At 45.1% G+C, this 17,449-nt stretch overlaps 1 long non-coding RNA gene across 2 annotated transcripts; it reads left to right on the top strand.

Annotated features, from left to right (window-relative positions):
* The first annotated feature begins 1,273 nt into the window (after positions 1 to 1,273).
* On the top strand, positions 1,274 to 16,979 carry LOC143268393 (uncharacterized). Of its 2 annotated transcripts, XR_013044237.1 has the most exons (4): positions 1,274 to 10,399; positions 10,962 to 11,051; positions 11,577 to 11,736; positions 14,076 to 16,979. It is a non-coding gene; the product is annotated as an uncharacterized LOC143268393 (long non-coding RNA). The 2 variants fall into 2 exon arrangements; XR_013044236.1 differs by lacking the exon at positions 1,274 to 10,399 and having other exon boundaries at positions 10,604 to 11,051.
* Positions 16,980 to 17,449: the final 470 nt, after the last annotated feature.

Genomic DNA, 17,449 nt, shown 5'->3' with positions numbered 1-17,449 from the left:
TTGCTCTCAGGCTGCCTTTCTCATACAGCTCAGGCCTACTTGCCTAAGAATGGTGCCACCCACAGTGGGCTAGACCCTCCTCCATCAAAGGGTAGAAAAAACAATCGAGAAATTGCCCCATAGACACGCCCACAGGCCAATCTGATGAGGCAGTTTTTCAGCCGAGGTTCCTTCTTCCCCTATGTGTCAAATTGACAGCCAAGCTTAGCCATCATGATGCTCCATTGTTTTCTCTTACCTGAGCACGCCTCAGAACACTATGCTCCCTAGGCCCCTTTCCTGAGTGTGCTATCTGGAGCACCACCCAGCAGGGCAGCAGGAAAGACATGCAGATCATGTCCTCTATGGGGCCACCAAGCTGAAGAGTTAAGGAGGGGATGACATCCTGCTCACCACCTCTGCTCACAGCATGGAGTGAAACTGCCATGCGTGGAAGAGGACCCTACAGTCCTCTCATTTGAAGAACAGTGACCACAGCCAGCGGAAGCTCTTCGTCTCTGCTTCCCTGCTGCCGACATCTTGCTTTTTTGTCTGGGTCCAGATCTAGTTATGCGCCATTGTTTTGTTCACTGCTCCTCACCAGCACCATCCAGTCACAATTAATCGTCCCTTCCTTACTTACTCGGATCATCTTGCTTACGGTCACTCTGCTACTTACCATGGCCTACATGGTTCGATTGCTGCATTGGTCGGCACGTGTAACACAAGCTTGTCTGTTATGCACTGCCTTGAAGGCGTTATTCTCTTGTTTTTCTGCCCCTTGATGCCGTCATGGAGAAGCTGGCTTCATGCGGCTGCTGTTCGTCGGAAAGCGATGTGTTTTTTCCTTTCGGCTGCTTTAAAAATGATCTCTCCACCTGAGCATTTATACTCCCGCGATGATAGATTATTTTCAGAGCCATTTGTTTTGTCTATTTGGAATTTTAAAAAAAATAATTGGTATTTGAATAATCCTCAATTATTATCTCTTTGAATAGTGCTTCTCCGTCATTCCCTTTAGAATTTCGTTTTAGATCCCCAATGAAATACATGGTAGAAATTCTTACTTATCTTCTGTATTATTTTGGCCACGGGGGGCCGGGGGGACAACCATCCCATTGCATTACAGGTCTGGGTTGCATGCTAGATAACTCATTTGCTACCACATTCCAGTTCACTGATCTGTATTTCAGGTGTCTAACTCTACCCATTAAATCTGTAAGCTGCTTGAGGTGAGGAACTGTATCTATTTCATTTAGAGTGCCTTTCACCAGCCCATGACTGGTATGCATTTGCTACAGAATGTAGAAATACATTCTTTTTTTTTTTTTTTTGAGACAGGGTTTCTCTGTGTAGCTTTGCGCCTTTCCTGGAACTCACTTGGTAGTCCAGGCTGGCCTCGAACTCACAGAGATCCGCCTGACTCTGCCTCCCGAGTGCTGGGATTAAAGGCGTGCGCCACCACCGCCCGGCTAGAAATACATTCTTAAAGAGAAACTGGTTGTCCAATGGCAAGAAAAAAAAGGTTCGTTCATACCATAATGACGCATAGCCCTGGGTAGCTTCTCTGTCTGTTGTCAGAGGAGATCTTAGACCAAGCAGAAACATGCGGCAGGTATACTTAACAACCCCAGCCAAACCTCTTTTGCAAATAAACTCTCAAATGTCATCTGACTTCTGCAGGGAAAATTGGGGCAGGAAACAAGACACGGTGCCAAACTTCAGACTGAGGTGAAACGCCACCTCTGAATTGGGTTACCTCACCCAGGTTGATGTAGGTATTAATCTTCACATACTCTCTTCTTCAAAAGAATAAGGAAAGTGGTTTAGTGAGTGTCTGAGAACCTGTTCAGGCTAGTTGTGGTATCTCATCCCAGGCACCAGGTGAGTGGGGCAGCCCCCTACAGTCTCCTTAGAACAAAGATTTGTGTCCACTGTCCAGCTGCTGGAGATCACAGCGTGCAGGCAAGGTCACTCTCCAGAAAAGATATGCATGACTTCAGTGTTCACAGTAGCTTCCTGACATGTGTTTGGTAAGGAGGGAAGGGACAGATGGAAGGGTGTGTCTCTTCCTGTGGCATTCAATGCCTGGCTTGTAGACATTCCTAAGGGGGGAGGTTCTTGGGGAGAGACACAAAACTCATTCCTTAGAGCAGTTCTGCTGAGGAGCATGTGACATCATTGCTGGCTTTGAGATTCTGTCTAATGAGACAGGCAGTTCAGGGTGTCATTGAGTTTCCCCTTCCCAGCTTATGTGACTGTCAGGCTGATCCACAACTTCTGCGTTACCATCCAACGGTTCCAAAGCACGGAGAAATAACTGGCCTGTGCCAAGGAGGCTCTGAATTGATCCACAGCCCCTGACTAGAATCCCAGAGTGCTGAGTGCTGGGTAGTATTCCAGGGTTCCCAAAGAGTGTGGTCAAATTCTTCCAATTACACAATTAGAATAATTTTATTATTATTGATAAGTATGTATTCAAAAAGCCTAGAGTAGTGGTATCTGGCAGAGTGAAACATTGGGTGACCAAATACTGAAACCCTGAGATCAGGAATATGAGTTGAATGAATATGAGTAAAATGGACTCACAGCTGGACAATCCCCCAGGCCCATAGGAACCTCCAGCTCTTGGGTCAGCACCAGGAACAGATGGCATGGCCAGAGGTCAGCGCTCACTTCCTCTTCCCAGAAACCAGTTTTCTCTGCTATTTCTGGTGTCATTGGGTTCCACCTGGGCCTGTGGCAAAACTAAATCCCCGAGCATTAAAATTTATAAGCGTTAAAGTTTTAAGCATTAAAATTTATAAAGCTGTTGACAGTCAAGCCTCAAACAGCGTTTGAGGTGTCTCTGTGTATGGAGTGTGTGTGTGTGTACTGTGTGTAAACAGTCATACCGGTGGCCAAAATTCAATATGCTTACCAAATTGACTGTCTCAGTCCAAGACCTTGGGACTCACTGTCACAGAGGTAAGAATTCAATGAGCCACCGGTGATGGAAACGCAGGTTTGAAGATGTTGATGTCATCTTACAGTTTCTTAAGGAAATGATAAAGGAGAGGAAATTTGAAATAAGGCTCTTTGATTCTTCAGAAAGCAAAGTAGAAATTGCACTCCGATGACTTAGCTACTAGATAGAAGTCTAGTCAGGAAATGAGAACAGACAGAATTCTTTGTTCAGGAGAGTTTCTTGCTTACACTAAATGCTGCAGGGCCACCAAGTTGATGAGGACAAATGGGACATGGGGCTTCCCAACCAAGGACACAGAGTACCTCTCTAGGCATGGACAGTCCTCAGAGTCACGGACAAGACAGCCACTAAGTCCCAGAAGGGCTGACACTGCCTCATCATCAGGGCCCTCAGGAGAAACCCTCTCAGTGGCTTGATGGATAGGGCCCAGGCTGTGCTGTGCTGAAGAGATGTGAAGGGGAGTTGAGAACATGGAGACTTTGAGTAGAGCACGAGATGACGATGCATCTTGGCCTCACTTGGAAGGAAAGGCCATGACACAATGAAGGGCAAAGGGTTTGGGGGCTGGCCAGATGTGGAAGGGAGAGATAACAGCTGGGCATGGGCAGACAACCAACACGGCATTAAGGTTAATGTTGGGTAGTACAGAAGCCCTAGCCACCACTTTGAGAGGAATGTTAATTTAAATGCCCGTACCTGTGGCATTTAACAGTGGACATACAGACTGGGGGAAGTTCAGTAAATAAAATTACAGAAGTGACTACATGCCCGGTGTTTATTTCTGTCAGTATTATCATTTTAGACTTAGCCAGGCAGAAGAGAAGTTTTTCCACTAGTTGGGAGGCCAGGACAGAAAAGCAATGAGAAATCTGTGTGGCACATGGAGCTAGATTGAGTTAGAAACCAAGGAGGGGTCATTCGAAGCCGATATGCAGCCATTTGCTGTGAGAGGAGATCTCTGAGGGCGGTGATGCCCCATACTGCCCATTCCAGTTGGTGGGCCAGGCCAGAGAGCATGTGTCAGCGGATCGCTAGTGACATAAAGTTTACTGACCATTCATTCTAGCTAGTAAATCAGGTTAAGAACCAGGACCTTCAAAACCCTAGTCAATAAACAAGGCTCCCTCTGCGTTTTCCAAACCATGTTCTCAGAACAGTTAGGAACCCCAGAATAAGAGAGCAGTGGTCCAGTAGCTTAGAAAAGATCAGGTTAAATCAAGCAGCAAGTTCTTTGCTTTAGGAATTTTTAGGGCTGTGTGAATGCTGGGAAAGCATTGGGAATACCAAGAACCTATGGAGTATGAGTTCTAAGCTAGCTGGTCAGAGAACCACCATGTCAATGTACCATCACTTCGAATTATGGATCTTTCAGTAATCACAGGTCATTGCGGCTATATCCAGAGTCAAGGTCTTAAAACTTGGCCTTTGATGGGAAAGCTTTAGAAAACAGGGTGTTTGTTTTGTTTTTGTTATTTCTTCTTAGACGTGTATATGTCAACTTAGGGTGAACCTATCTATGCAGGCTGGTTTTGTGTCAACCTGATACGTTTCTTTTTCTTTATTTTTTTTTTTTGGGGGGGGGAGGGTGCTCAAGACAGGGTCCCTCTGGGTAGCCTTGGCTGTTCTAGAACTTGCTCTGCAAACCAGGCTGGCCTTGAACTCACAGAAATCTGTCTGCCTCTGCCTCCCAAGTGCTGGGCCCCACCCCCTGACTGTAGAGCACTTCTTAATTAATAATTAATTATGGGTGGTGCCATCCTTGGGCTGGTGGCCCTGGGTTCTCTAAGAAAGCAGGCTGAGCAAGCCATGATGAACAAGCCAATAAGCAGCATCCCTCCGTGGCCTCTACATCCGCTCCTGCCTCCAGGTTCCCACCCTCTTTGAGTTCCTTCAACGATAGGCTACAATGCGGGAACGGAATACAAATAAGCCTTCCCCTTCCCAGGTTGCTCGGTCACGGTGTTTCGTCCCATCAATGGTAACCCTGACTGAGACACTATCCTTGACACTATGCCACATTCTCAGCTCTGAATTTCAGTTCACCAATCCCATGACTGAACTTCTTTAGACAGGCTCAGGTGCTGGGTTCCCAAAGCAGGGAACCCCAAGCAGGCAGCTACTTCAAGAATTGGCCGGCTCGGGGTCAAGGGTCATTAGATTCGGGAGAGTGAGAGGCACGACAAGAGAAAACACGGAATCTTGCTGTGCGGAGGAGGCCAGGGTGAGGTTCGGAACATGGGCGCTCCATTGTCCAGGCAAGGCCTCCTCCGAAGACCCCAGCAACCCAAAGACAGGCTAAGCTCGGAGTCTGCGGAAGTCCGCTTTCCGGGGGAGACAGGACATCAGAATTTACAGTCTTCCATGGGCCTGATGTGCCTGTCAGTTTCTGGAATTGCAGGAGACGGACTGGGGCAGTGCTGTGCTGTGCCTGCAGGAATGTGAATGGAGGAGGAAGAGGGGAGTGATCTTTCCCATCCAGACCCAGGGAAAGTCTCTGAAAGCGCTTTCAGCGACCTCTGTGTGTGGTTCTCACCGCCTGGGTCGTTACTCCCAGAAAACCTTTCTTTCTAGATCCATCATTCATTCCTAGACAGGGCTCAAGTCTGGCCTGATGTGGAATTATCACCGTTATTTATGTGATGCCGTCAGCACGAATTTGTTATCAGAAGCACGTTTATCAGGAGTCCCAGTTATCACTTCTGGAGCAAGGGAAAGGAAGGCTCTAAAGAGTCTTAGAAAAAAAAAAATTCTTCTTCCCCACCCCCATCCCTTGGTCTTCCTGTTCTGACTTGAACATCTCTATTTTTCAAATTTTGGAGAGTAGTGTCCACAGCCTCTTAGGCTTTTCAACTCAACTTTGTATCGATTTTTGACTTTGCCTGGCTTTTTGATAGACCTTAATGCCTAAATATAAAGACTCTGGCTTGGGCTCTGACATTGCTCCATCGCCCTGTCATTGACTGATGAGGAACAAGGTTACCCCTCATTGGGTTTGCAATAGAGTGAATGGCTGCTTTATGAAAGCCTATTGCTCTGAGGGGCCAGCCCACCTCCTGCATGAGTGTGTCAACCTGGCTCTTCAGGTGCGACAAATAGGACGAGCTGTGAATGATCAAGTTCACCTGGAAGCGGAAGTGGACCTTTTAGAACGCAGCCAGCCCAGTTGTCAGCTGGTTTCTGACAGGATTGTTTGTTTACCGACCTTTTTAAGAGGCCTTGGAATGTGGGCCAGATAGAGTAGGTGAAAGGCAGACTCACATTCCAGAAGCATAATGTGACTCCTTTGTTTCCAAGGCCCTGCTGCTTGCTCTGACCTCTCCTTTGCTGTCATTTTTAATAAGTTTTGAAGACTGGAGTAATGTAGTGTTTGGATGAACCAAGAGATTAGTTAGTCATCATTTTTTTCATGCATGGTCTCTGTCCCATCTCCTCTGGCCTCTGGCCCATCTCTTCTCGCCCCTGTCCAGGTCTCTTATCTGTCCAGGGAAGTGTTTGCCAAATGACTGATTCGACTTTTAGGGTGCTTTGCATTTTTTAGAGATGATCCTGATAGCATTTTCACAGCTTCCATGAAAGGTCTGGAGAGTCTATCTTATCTCCAGGCTTTCCATGTCTTTCGGTTAAACCGCCTATAATCTCCAAAGTTTTGGGTGTGTTTTAAGTGGGATAAAGGCTTTGAAGTTTAGGAGGTAGCTCTTCCTGGGTCTTTCCCAAGTCAGTGAAAACCACACGGCTATCTGTGCAGACCATTAGTGCTGTAATTCCAGAACCAATTGAAGGATTGATTATTTACCACTAGGAAAGCTGGCAGATAAGCAAGGTGAAAATGAAACACTGGAAGGGAACCTGGACTGTGTCCTGAGTTTTGACCTGGGCTGGACAAAAGGGTGGACCACACAATGTCTGGATGTTGACGAACAACCACCTGTGGGTGTCCGTTCCTTCTTGGCCTTGCTCACGGGAAGTCAACAGCTGCTAAGCTGCACAGGGCTAGAGATGCAGGTCTGGGGGTGTCCTTACAGAAGTTCACTGGACTGGAATCAGGGCTGTGACTTCTATGACTTGCATTGCCAGCTTGGTGGCAGAGGTTGTCAAGGTTAGCGCTCTAATCTCTCTTCCAGCCTCTCTGGCTATAGGGCATGTAAGAGTTGAACGGGGTGGGTGTTGCTGGATCCTAACGGCTCCCTCCGGGGAGGGGTAAGAAGGTGTAGCATCGGTGAAACAGACACCAGGAGTCAGTTGAACAAAACAACTGCAAACTTGTTTATTCAACAACAGGAAAGGCCTTATATACTCTCCTCCCAGGGCCCAAGCTGTGTCCCAATCTGGCGGCATTGCCTGGGCATGGTCAGGACCTCTGACAGCGCCTGTTGCTAGGCCCTCAGGCAGACTCCAGCTTGGCTCATACGGAAGTACATTACATGCATGTCTTGGCAACTGGTTGGAGCCAATTTCCTCGACCCTATGAGCCTGACCTACTACAGGTAGGTACAGATGCCACTCCGGAGCTGTAGCTCACTCTCAGTGGGAAACACTGTTTAAGTCAAATTTGCATTGAAGACACATAACCCACAGAACACCCTCACTGAGGAACTCAATACCTGATGCTGCTAAGCATCTCCAGGGCATCACACTACCCTATACCAGACTGAGAAAAAGCGAAGTAGAGTTAAGAAAGAAGCGGTTGTGTCCACTGGATACACGTCACTTTTACACCACAGTAACGAGGAAGAGGAAACAATGCTTTCTGGCAGTATCTCGCTGTCCTTAGTCATCTGGGGTTTTCCCTTATTGCTGTTTGTTTTTTCTGCTCCCTGTCATCTCTCAGCCACCTGTTCTTCTGAAACAGACTTCTTGTCTTCCGTATTTCTCACCCCTGGTCCTCTCACTGGATCCCATGCCATTCAGGGTGCTTATTCCCGCTGGTTCAAGATGGCGCATATCGAAGGCTTGTTTTTTTTATTGCTTGATAGTATTCCATTGTACAGACATACCATAGTTTATTTACTCACCCAATGTTTGTGAGCTTTGTGTTATCCCTGTTTATTAAATGTGGAAAAAAAAGTTTATATGTTTTCATGTAGGCCCATCTCTTTATTTGTTTTTGGTAAATATAAAGCTGGAGTGGCTGATTGTAGGTAGATAATGAAGTTTGCGAGCAGTGATGGAATTCTTCCAAAGGGCATATAACATTTTACACTTATCAGCACTAATGGGGAGTACCAGTCACCCCGTATCCTCACAGTATTAGACACAATGGCCTTTTTTTTTTTTTACAGTCATTCTGTAAATTTTGCAATGTATGTATAAAACTTCAAGTCATTTCATTTTCCTGGTGATTAATGGCACTGAGGATTTTTCCAATATACATTTCCAAATGTATATTGAGCATTTATATATCATGTTTTGTATTCTTTTAAATATTGCTGGATTCAATTTGCTGATGTTTTGATGGGGGAATTTCTGCTCTGTTCATGAAGATGATTGGTCCTCTGTGATGGTTTTGTCGTGTTAGGGTATCAGGGTGATGCTGGCCTCCTGAAGGGAGCTACAGCAAGTTCCCTCTTTCCTGATCTGATTTTTTCCCCTGTGCTTATGTAGTTTATTCAAGTGTCTAATACAATGATCTTTGAACCTTATCTTCTTCTCCATAAATATTAAATTAAAATGTGACTATATCATTTCCCCTTCTCTTTTTCCCCTCCAACCCTTCCCATGCATGCCCCCACTACATATGTATTCCTAAAGATAGGAGTACAACCTGCTCTGTCCTGATAAAGTTACTTGTATGCATATGATTTCAGGGACCACTCAGTATTTTGTTAACCAATTTAAGGGTTCTCCCCTGGAGAAGACTACCATATTTCCAAAATGTTTATGTAACCTGGAGTAATTTCTGCTGTGAATGTTTGATGGGAGTTATAAGGAAAACCTTCTGCACTGGGTGTCCGTCTGGGAGGTGTTTGATAATTCAGCTATTTAGATGCCCTAGTTCTCATATCAAATTTGATACTTTTTTCAAGAATTTTAATGGTTAGATTTTTTTGGCATCAATTTTCTTTATTATTCTTTTATATTTTAGTCGTTTGCAGGATTTATGTTAGTGATAGCTCCTTTTTATTCCTCATATTGGAGATATATAGTTTCTCTCTTTCAATTAATCTAGTTTAAGGGTTTGTCTATTTTGTCAATCTTTTTATTTTAATTAACTTTTATCTCTTTTATCTGTTGAATGTCTGCTTCATTGATTCATGTCCTTATTTTTATCATCCTATGATTTAAATGTTTTTTAATGTGTATGTTAAAATCTATTTTAAAGGTGTGGTAGTTTGAATGTAACTGGCTCCCATAAGCTCATAGGGAGTGGCACTATTAAGAAGTGTGATTTTGTTGGAGTGGGTATGGCTTTGTTAGAAGAAGTGTGTCACTGTGGGGGTGGGCTTTGAGGTTTCCTATGCTAAGGATACCGCTTAGTGTTTCAGTCAACTTCCTGTTGCCTACAAGATGTAGGACTCTCAGCTACTTCTCCAGCACCATGTCTGCCTGCATGCAGCATGTCTCACTGTGACAATAATTGACTGAACCTCTGTACTGTAAGTGAGCCACTCTAATTAAATGTTTTCCTTTATAAGAGTTGCCATGGCCATGGAGTCTCTTCACAGCAATAGAAACCCTAGCTAAGACAAATGGCTTCCACAAATTTTGATACAATGCTCTTTATTTTCATTCAGTTCAAAATTATTTAAGAAAATCTTGTTGAATTTCTAGATATCTGGAGTTTGAATAGGTGTCATATTGATACTAATTTCTTGTTTAATTCCACTGTGACCAGAAAAAAAAAAGCCCACTGTATTTTTCAATTCCTTAAAATTTGTTGACTTGTTGCCAGGCAGTGGTGATGCACACCTTTAATCCCAGCACTTAAGAGGCAGAGGCAGGCAGATCTCTGTGTTTGAGGCCAGCCTGGTCTACAGTGAGTTCTAGGATAGCCAAGGCTACACAGAAAAATCCTGTCTTGAAAAATTGTTGACTCACTTTATCATCCATCATGTGGCCTGCCCTTGCAGTGTGCTAGGATGTGCTTGAAGGGATGTGTATTCAGTAACTGTTGAGCACTGTGATCACGGTGTCAGTCAGACAGTGACTGATAGTGTTGTTCATATCATCTGCCTTCATGCAGATGTTTCATCAAGATCTTCTAGGAATCGCCTGCCAATAAGGATGCCCAAATTATCCCCGATATGACTGTGGAATTCTTTCTTTCTCCCCAAGTGCTCTCGGGTTCTGCTATGAGTATTTGTAGATTGTGTTCAGCTTGCTGTGTCTTCCTCACAGATTGTTTCTTCTGCCATTATAAAATTCCAGTTGCTCTTTTAAAAGAACATTCGGTGCTCTTGGAAAAGGGAAATGGTGATAATAAATAATATGTCAGAGAGGACTCTGAGGATACAGGTAAGACTTCTTTCTGTATAAGGGACAACAAAGAAAACAAAAGCCACGGAAGAGGTAGGTGAATGATGAAAGCCCAAAGTATTGCTCTAGGAGGGCTAGCATTCAACTAGAGTTAGTAAGCCAGGAAAGGGGAGGGTGGTGAACAGGAGGGGTGGGGGAAGGAGGGGTGGGGGAAGGAGGAGAAGGGGAGGATCAGAAGGATGAAGAGAAGGGGAGGAAAAAGAAATAGGTGAAGGAGAAGGAAAAGTAGATGGGAGAGGAGAAGGAGGAAGAGGAGGAAGAAGGAAGAGGAGAGGAGAAGGGGGGCAGGAGGAGGAATAAAGAGGAAGGAATAAAGTGGAAATAAATAAAAGAAGGAGGAATAAAGTGGACAGTACCAGATTCAAACAACCTGCAGAACCCAATAGAACGAAGGTTGAGAGCTATCCCAAGACCCATTGTGAGATTTCAGAGTAGGGGTCCTGGGGACCCCTTTGTCTTGGATCAACTCCTGCTGTCAGAGAAGGTCCCAAGAATAGAGAGAATCCCCCCCCCCCTTTTCCATTCTCTTCTTCGTCCTCAGCTCTCCAAACTTAGCCTCACGGGTGAAGCACCCTGTGAAGAATCCAGAGCGCTGTTCACCTCACCCCCCTCACCCAGTTTTCTGCTTCCTGTGAGTCTTTGAAATGCCCTTGGACTCTAGCACCAGGCGCCAACAATCTTTGTTCAGCCACTTGGGCAAGTTAATCCCCAAGGCTGTGTTGCAAGTGTGTTACATGATTTTATTGAGGGCAATGTGAGTGTGTGTGTGTATGCTTTCTTGGGAGCACATTTGTCCCTACGTGTGATCAGACCTAATGGTTACCTCTACAACGCTTTATTATGTGATACCCTTGAGCGGTTTGGGAAATCATTTTTGAGTGAGGTATAATGAGTTCAGCTATTTTGGAAGACATCCAAACGAGACTAACAGGAAAGGAACTAGGAGAGACGGGGGTGGGGGGAACGGGACCCTGGCTTACACCCCGGAGAGCCCACCACTCACCTTCCCCAACTTGGCAACGATGTATAGTTACGCTGGGGCCATGTCAGCTTTTGGAAACAGACAGAACTTGGCCAGAAGTCATACTTACATATGTCTCTTATTCCTGTTCCAGCCTTCCTTCCTTCCTGATTCACACTCTATTTTGTTTAATAGGCTCCCAGAAAAGACTGGTCGCCACAGTTGCTAAAAACCCCAGGTGGCCACCATGGCCGCTGCTCCTCTACTGGTCAAGTCACCTTTGAACCTGGCAGACAGTGTGTTTCCAGGTTGGTGGATTCTGGCTCACCTGGGATGGTCCGGGCAGAAAGCAAAGGTAAAGCCTGTTCATCCTGCTCCACAGCCTCTGCTGAGGACACGCGGGCAGGTTGAAACAGCACCTTGCATTTGAAGTCACCGGAGTCTCATGAAAAACTGTTCTTATTTCTGGACGGGTGCCCAGGTGAGGGCCCAGGCTGTTGGCTTCAGCTCAGAGAATGTTCCTCCTTCCTAGAGAAATCCTCCCTCTGCCTACCCGAACTTTCTCTTGGTTCTGGGCACACATCTATGCCAAGAGCATCTTTATTTCCACGTTATCACTAAAGGCTGGTAGTCCTGGTCTGATGTTACTGTCTCCTTGACTTTTTTTTTTTTTTTAACCAAGAAGCCTTAAAGTGTTACACAATTTCTCCTTGTCTAAAGCTACTGTAGGACTCTCCCAGCAATGACTCAAATCAAGGCATTACTTGGAATCCTTCCTTCTTGTCAATCACTGTTAACAGGAATGCAGCATCGACCATGTGCTGGGCACCACGTTAAACACATCATATAATCGTGTTCAACGTCCACCAGGACCCTAGGAACCCTCGGCTTTGAAGATGACAAAGCCTGGCTTAGAAAATCCAACTCATTCTAAGCTTTACAGAAACAGCAGCCTGGCCGGGTCTGAGTCCCTCTCTCCCTGGTCACTAGATCATCTCACGGAAGGGAGAATTAGGATGCTGAGCAATGCCTGTCTCTCAGAAAGCACATGGCAGAGACCCATCAGCCTGCACACTACAGCCGAGTTTGCCTGTTGACGGTGGGGAGGCACTTAAATCACACTCCAGTTCAGGACAATGCTAGAGTCGGTTTGTTATCAGCGTGGTAGGAGGACAGGAAACTTGAGAACCTCTGCCCTTAGAAGTCTTCAGGGACCAAACGTACACACAAAGGAGTTAAATACTGCTAACATTTCTGGGAATTTATATACCAAAGAAGTGGGGAAAGTGAAGTTCACAGGACTCTGCTGCGGCCATGTAGGGCCAGGCTGAAGGTGAACTTAGAATACTAGGCATAGTTTTAAAATCGGTAGCGCTGGTTGGCCGGAAAGGTTTGACTGGGGAAAAGTGGACTTGACTTTGCCCTTAAAAGGGTGAGATTTGGGTTTGTAGGAAGGAAGAAGGAAAAAATCTAAGTAGGAGAAAACGTGAGCTGTGATAGAGGCAAGAGTGAGTCTGGGGGTCTGGGGAGGCTGATTTGAGAAGGGCTGACCATAGCGTAGGAATGGAACTTACGTGGGAGGGCTGGAGGGTGGGTGTGAGAGGGTCTTGAACACTCAATTCACTAGTTCAAAAGTCAGAGTGAAGACAAAAAAACATAAAGATGTAGAAGAAACAGGTACACAGTTGTTAAATGTATCTTTTGTACCTGGTGTGGCTCATTTTGTCTATATCAAATGTCTATGCCTAGAGTTTATATGAACCCTATATTAACAATAAACTATGGAACTGGGTTCCATTATCGCTTCAGCAGCAGAGCCGTATCTGCCTGCCCAGATTTTCCCCTGAGCTGAAGAAGGAAAGCCGTGGGTGGGAAGTGAGGTTGCTCACTGCTCAAAGTCAAGGGCACTAGATGATCTCAGGAAACAAGTCATCCATTGCGATTACTTCCACTTCCAAGATAAGGTTGTCCCTGTTGGAGAGAGCCGATGCTTGCTTAGACCAGCCAGAACCTGTTACCTGGCTCGGAAGGATGCTAAAGACATCCTGACAAGTTCATGTTCTCTTTTCCTGAATTCCAAGTTCACCACATTTGCACTGTTTTCCTGTAAACTGATTTGCATAAAGAGCATTCCACCTGGGCACCTTCATGGGTCATCCTGTCACTAGGTTGGGTAAGAGATACATTGTTTTTCTTAGTTCTCCAGGAGGAACAATTGGTCCTCGGTGTGGAGCTGGGAAAGAGTATCAGAAGCTGCTCTGCTGGAGGTGCATTTCATCCATTCTGAACTGATAACATTTCCAGTTTAAGACAGTGTTCTCATGCTTGGGATCCAGAAGAGCAGCTGCTGCAGGATCCTGTCCTTTCTTGACTTCTCAATATCTAACATGATAAATCGTGGTGCTATTAAACACAAGGCACTATTTCTCTTTTTTAAAGCTTTAGGTGGAATAAGAAAATCTGTTTCCCTTTGTATTTAAAATAGAGATGTGTGAAGCCGGGAGGTGGTGGCCCACTTGGGAGGCAGAGCCAAGCGGATCTCTGTGAGTTCAAGGCCAGCCTGGGCTACAGAGTGAGTTCCAGGACAGGCTCCAAAGCTACACAGAGAAACCTTATCTCAGAAAAAAAAATTTAAAAAAAATATAGATTATCTGTATCATCCTAACTTCCGATATTTAATGTTCTCTTTAATAGACTTCTTAAATAAAGAAGTCAGGTAATAACTGAAATGCAAGATTTTTGCCACGATACCCGAGAAACGCCAAAACAGAAAAACAAGAACCAACTAAAGATGGAGAAAGGCCGCATGCTGAGGTGCACAGGGACCGTCTCCTATACCACTGTTAACCAGATGGACTGAGAGGCACGGTCTTGCAAGTCCATCCCACGTACCCTACTCTCTGAGCTGGAGAACCCTGATGATGCTGAAAGACAGTGGGAACCAAGTGAGCCTGGACCTGTGGTTTGCACTCTACGATATCATGACCTTGATTCTGACCTGGACCCATTGTTTGTGCTCTACAATATTATGACCTTGATTCTGACTTGGACTCATGGTTTGTGCTCTACAATATTATGACCTTGATTCTGACCTGGCTAGAACAACAAGTCATCCAGTGAGGAAAAGACTGTCTTCTAAGCTAACTGGAATACCCCAGGGTCAATCCTCTCACCCTCTGTCTCCCTTTCCATGTCTATTCAGAGACTATGCCTCCTCAGCCAAGCAGGAGATAAACAAAGACAAGAGGATGGGATGTTACCTGTTAGAAGGTCTAGCTGTGTAATGAAAAGAGCCATCCTGGGGGCTGGGTGTGTCCTATACACCACTCTACATGCAACAGCGAGGCACCTCTCATTCCCCATCTTACAGTTCAGAAATCACTGCACTAGAACCCCCAACCTCATGATCAGATGAGAGCTGGATAGGTAGCTCGTAGAGCCTGAAAGCTCAGGCAGGAGGATGACCATCTGCTTCCTCGTCTACTCTGCTTTGCTTGTGTCCAGAGGAAAGTAAGAAAGTGGAAACACCTCCCCACCGCTCTCTGAATATGCGGCTCTCGTTTCTAATAGGAATAGGCAAGAGATGCTCAAGTGGCCCAAGTGATGAATAGCTCCAGATAAGGGGAAAGAGAACAGTCTTTTGACCAAAACTTGAAGCAGCATGGTGTCTCTGAAAGAAAATGTCTTCAGGAAAGGATCCACCTCAGCATCTGTAGTTCTGTAGCTCCAAGATGGCTGGACAGGCAGGACCACTGCAAGACAGGATCCAGACGCCACCAGGAGAACAGTGGGGTGAAATAAGAAGGAAGGGCAGATCCCAAAGTGACCCTGGAGGTAGCAGCTGAGGCAGACACAGCGAAGGGCCAACCTGGAGCAAAAGAGCCAAGACACTGCCAAGCGAGGTGACAGAAAGCCTCAAGAGGAGTCACATGTATTCCTAATGACTAGCCTGAACAGGGTACCGAGGACAATGGCCAGAACCAGCAGAAGACAGCCTGAGCCAAAGACCATCTGAGAGAAAATTAGAATGGCTGCCCTCGCTTAGAGGCATGTCTTATAATGTGTTGAGGCTTTAAGCGGTTTACCAACAGGAAAACTAACAGCGGCGAAAACACTGTTCTAAGAAACAGGGTTCTACCTGAGAATTCCAGACTTACCAGCTATGTTTGTGTGTGGGGGCTATGGAAATTCATTTTCAATAGACGAACAGAGAGAGAAGAGACACTGAGAAAACAGAGACAGAGAGAGAGAGACAGAGGCAGACAGGCAGAGGGAGAGAGTCTAAAAATGGCTCTCAATGACCATTGGTGCCTACATGAAATATAAAACAAGCATCTTAAGTGTTTCTAAACTATATATCAAAAGCTAATGTGTACCATGGAAAATAGGTTTTACTTAGGTCTGAAAGGTTAAAATTGCATGCAAAGAAACTGATAAATAAGGATAAAGAAGTGTATTCCATAATGAGCTGGCATTATTTTTGGTAACTGGGGAAGTGATATGAAATGTTACCATTTACCATGCAATACTGTTTCCTCTAAGTGGCTTTTGGGTTGAAAGCCACTTCTCCAGAGAAATGTTTGCTAAACCAGCTCATCTCTAAACTGAAGTTACTGCAGGATCTGGTGGAATTGTATCTGGCTTCAGTTGGCGGAACCCCAATAAGCTGAGGCCGTAAAACTACATAAAGGGACTGGAGAGATGACCCAGTAGTTAAGGGTACTCACTGCTATTTCAGAAGACCCAGTTCCAAACACCCGCACTGGGCAGCTCACAACAGCCTGCCACTCCAGATCCAGAAGATCCAACACCCTCTTCTGGCCTCCGACAATACCTACATGCACATAGTGCACATGCCTATACACACAAAATAAATAATGAGTAAACATTTTTTGGTAGGTCAGAAAAATCCTTAGGGTCTGTGAAAGTGAGCAGCAATCAGTAGAAAGTCAAGACGGGATGAAGTATGTTTTCTCAGCTAATGTGTTAGTTTACAGCTACCTGCTCCTCTAGTGCTTATGAGTTTGCTTGGGAATTCATAAACTACAGCAGAGCCGAGCTAAGGATTTTGAAAAATAATGTTTCTCCTCTATGATTTTGGCCTTTGACGAAGCTTTGATCTGAAGTGGGGGGAGGGGAAGAATCTCATGAATTCTTGCTTGTGGGGGGTTAAATGGGATAGGTGTGGGCGAGAAGAGAGAGGTTATACCTACAGTGATCATAAGAAATACTTCAGACTGTCATAAAAATTAAATTGTTTGTCTAAATCACAATCCTTTTCCTCCTTTATGGGTACACTGTGATAACTGTCTTTTTTTTTTTTTTTAATCTATATCTCTGCTTACCTTGGTTGTCAAAAGAAAAGCAGGTATTTGGAAGAGATTTGAAGAAAACTCAAATATTGTACTACAAAAATTTGGTTACTTCTAGGAGAATTTTGCTGCCATGTAATCTTTTAATAAAATTAGAGAATAAAGATGTTGCCCAGTGATCTCAGCCCCTGCCTAGTGACCCTCCTAAAATGCCACTTAATCTCGTGAGTAATTCTGACTGTTCTATGGCTTCCCATTTTGAGCATTCCTGGTATATGTGAAGAGTAACATAGAATCACACAGGGAAATGTATCGATTTAGGATTTCCCCCAAACTGTTCATCACTGTGCTCCAAAGGATTGATTTGCAGAGCATTCCTTTGCTCATTTGACAAAGGGGGCAGCTCTCTAGGGTGAGAATTTTAAGAGATGTGTGACACCTGCATGTATAAAAGACTGATTAGCAGAACTAACTAATAACGTGCAGTAGACTCACTGCCCCCATCCCCGCCATGTGGGAAACATCCAACACGCTGGAGCCAAGTCTCTCCTCTCAGTGGGGAGCTAATTAGGTAACACATGGGAGAAACAAATAGCAAACAGGTGTTATTCTGGATACATTGTTTCCCCTGGGTCTGTGTTTCCCCATCTGTAATCACAAATAATAAAGCTTAACGCTGCCTTTCCCAAGAGAGCCCTACACATAAGAAGTGTTCAATAGAAGTTGGCTCACCACGACTGTTATTCATGTTATTAT

This window comes from Peromyscus maniculatus, chromosome 14, assembly GCF_049852395.1.
Source record: "Peromyscus maniculatus bairdii isolate BWxNUB_F1_BW_parent chromosome 14, HU_Pman_BW_mat_3.1, whole genome shotgun sequence".
In the NCBI taxonomy this organism is placed as follows: Eukaryota; Metazoa; Chordata; class Mammalia; order Rodentia; family Cricetidae; genus Peromyscus; species Peromyscus maniculatus.
This window is presented reverse-complemented; position numbering and strand designations above follow the sequence as displayed.